Raw genomic sequence first — 3627 nt, forward strand, 5'->3', positions numbered from 1 at the left:
GAACTTCCATCAGGACAACATGGCTACCTCACCCAAAAATAGATTTTTCGCATCGCTCAAAATTCGTTATTTATTTATATATATATATATATATATATATATATATATATATATATATATATATATATATATATATAAATATATATATATATATATAAATATATATATATATATATATATATATATATATATATATATATATATATATTTATATATATGTATATATATATATATATATACATATATATATACATATATATATATATATATATATATATATATATATATATATATATATATATATATATATATATATATATATATATATATATATATATATATATATAAATATATATATATATATATATATATACCAGAAATATTTAAAATACATGTTTATATCCATTTGATTGGCAGAACTTGTTACTAACCAAGCTAAACTACTCTGATGGCATGAATGCAGGAAAATATGTAAATTTTTACAAATAATATATTTGGGGCATTCCTTATAGAAAGAGTTTATTTCACAATTATAAATATTTTGGGGTTTAAGATTATAATTACATAAACGGCATTAATTAGGTTGAAAAGTATATAGAACCAGCTTTAAAAATGCAAAAACAATTTGAGATATCTTGAAAAATTAAAGTGATCGATGTTTCTCTCTCTCTCTCTCTCTCTCTCTCTCTCTCTCTCTCTCTCTCTCTCTCTCTCTCTCTCTCTCTCTCTCTCTCTCTCTCTCTATACAAAATGATATAAACCCTTACTATTGTGAAAGCCTTTTGTATAAACTAATTAAATATGTTTGTTTTTAGGGGGGGTTGGCATTAATTGATATGAAGGAATGAATTAGTCTGATAACTTATTTTTGCTGAGTCTCTATAAATTACTAGATTAAGTTTATTATAACTACATCGGATTTCGTAGCTTCACTTATGCTTTCTTCTTTTGTAATTACATCTTATGAAGGATTCGAACATGGATTCGGTTATACATTATATAGCATTGATATCTACATTTTTCTATTTCTCTATACAAGAAACGTTTCAAATTGCACAACTTGAAAGATATTCTGATGAAGCTTACATTTTCTGTGCCATACATTTTTGACAAACATTGAAACACAGTCAAATTTCACATTCACCGATATCTGTTCATATGATCATGCTTCTGACAAATTATTCCGTTATGAGAAAACTGTTTCATATATGTTTAAACTTTTTCATATGATATTTGTATAAAAGATTACACATGACACAAATTTAAACTGACAATTCATTCTTCACGCATAGAAATTTCCAGTATCAGGATCAAGGAACTCATATGAAACACTTATATAAGGAATCATTGTAAAGGAGGATGAGATATAATGATGAGTTATAATGGTATATGACAAGGTCACAATGTTTATAACTATAGATAATGATGAAATGCACACAGTTTCGATCAAATTAGAAGTAGATAATATATTATGATGAAGAGTGAATGGTTTTCAAAAGAATATCTTATAAATCTATGAAAAAATAATTTAAAATTTATGCAGTAATGTTTATATACAGACTACTGAAATCAAGAGAAGGTCGTATTAAGGTGATATTGTACAGTATATGATATCACAGAACATGGAATGTAAGCTTATTTACATAGAGCATTAAAAGTTCCCATAATACTGATATATGAAAAATAATATGTAATAATATACTTATTTACAAAAATTTTAAAATATCTGGATGATTGAGTAGATGAAAGACATCATACTATTGATGATGGACTGTGATAAGGTTTAGATGTAAGAACGGCTGTATTTGTGAGCGTGAGACGGTGCGGCGCTTGCTGTGCTCCGTTCCTGGAGCCAATCACGCTCAGTGGCATCTCGACGGTTCTCTGAGTGCATCTAGAAGCCTGAGTGCACTCTGTGCTATAAAAGTCCCGCTGCAGCTTCCCTCTGCTGACGAAGCAGCAGAACACGTGCCGGCTGTAGTACTTCCGGAAAGTACCGCTGACACAGTATAGAGCGATAGGGTTGATGCAGGAGTTGATGAAGAATAGACAGAAGCCAACTATTCTGAAGGAATGCCAGTAGACGTTGTAGTCGTCTTGTGAGCTAGGGCAAAAATGCCACCATAGGATGTAGATGTTGATGGGCAAGAAACAAATGGCAAATATGATCACAAAAGCGAAGACCATCTTGGCAACCTTCCTCCTGGCTTGGATCTGCCTCTGTTGCCCTGCTGCACCTGCACCCTCCCCAGGTAGATGTCTCGCAGACACCAGAAGGTGGCGCGCCATCATCACATAGAAGAAACCTATCAGAGACAGAGGAAGCAGATAATAAATGGTGACCCTAACAAGGGTGTGGATTTTGGGATAGATGTGACCTAGATACTTGGGAAAAGGTGTACAAATGTAGAATTGATCACCACGGGGTGTAAACAGAACCGGTACTTGAGAGAAAATGGCTGCCGGAGCTGCTAAAATGGCTGACAGCACCCATATGCTCACTGCCATTCCAATAGAAAATCTCTTGGCATGTTCTGACACATGGGTTAATACTGGCCGGACGATGGCTAAGTAACGATCAGCACTCAGGACAGTCAAGGTGAACACAGTTATGCCTAAGCTGAGGTCTTTGGCAAATTCTGATGCCCGGCAGACGGATTCACCAAATGGGTAAGATGGTACAGTGTATACCATTGACGTGAAGGGCACAGTTAGTAGAATCATCAGTAAGTCACCGGCTGCTAAGGATACCAGGTGGATGTTAGGAGCACTCCTGTTAAGAAAAGAAAAGAAGATAGAGTATGGTCATTAGATGGCTGTTTATCTTTGAATAGTGAACAGATTCATTTTTTTATAAGCTTATTATTATACTAATTGCTATCAGCATCCTAATCTATCTATTTTTCAAAGCACTCGTCCAATTCTGAGAGGTAGCCGACATAAAAAAAAAAGAACTAAAGGGGACTTTTCTCTTCTTATCTTCTTCCAGCCTGACAATGGATTCACCAGAGTCATCCAATAGTCATCATTAAACAATTTTGATGATGTCTTTCATTAAGAGCATTCAATTACCGTTTTTTCACATATTAGTAATAGAAGTAATGAAAATACTAATGTTTTTTTTAATGTTCCTTTCCTATCATCATTATTCTTATTCACTAAAGAAATCATGGGCTTTTTTCTCCATCTACTCTTAGAGAGGGCGAGCCGCCCTGTGGATGTTTTCTAAGCATTATATTAATGACTCAAAAAAACTTTTGAAAAATAGGAAATATGTTTTCCATTTCCCCCGGGGAAGTCAAGCTTCGTGCATGGGAGATGACGTTCCTGTTTGAACGAGCGTTCTTTTATTTGTTTTTCTAAGTTTTTTCAATGTTTATTCTTTCCTGGCTGTTTGGGTCGTGGGCGTCGAAACTGGCTCGTATTAAAGAACCCATGGGTGAGGTGCTGTTGAATCCTGTGGTAATATTTTTAGGTTTATTTTGTTCAAATATTAACTTAAGATTTAAATAACTTCTTTTGTGTGTTTAGGATATGTTGACTCTTTATAACTCATTATTATGAAATGTAAGTTTTTAACATACAAGATATGTAATAATTTATTATTTTTCCATTTTGTTTATTATC

The 3627-nt window shown here is 32.9% G+C and overlaps 1 pseudogene; it reads right to left on the reverse strand.

Annotated features, from left to right (window-relative positions):
- Positions 1-1752: 1752 nt before the first annotated feature.
- LOC137626591 (neuropeptide CCHamide-1 receptor-like) overlaps positions 1753-3627 on the reverse strand; it is an 8703-nt pseudogene continuing 6828 nt past the window's right edge.

The sequence above is a fragment of the Palaemon carinicauda genome, chromosome 34 (genome assembly GCF_036898095.1).
Source record: "Palaemon carinicauda isolate YSFRI2023 chromosome 34, ASM3689809v2, whole genome shotgun sequence".
NCBI classification, from domain to species: domain Eukaryota; kingdom Metazoa; phylum Arthropoda; class Malacostraca; order Decapoda; family Palaemonidae; genus Palaemon; species Palaemon carinicauda.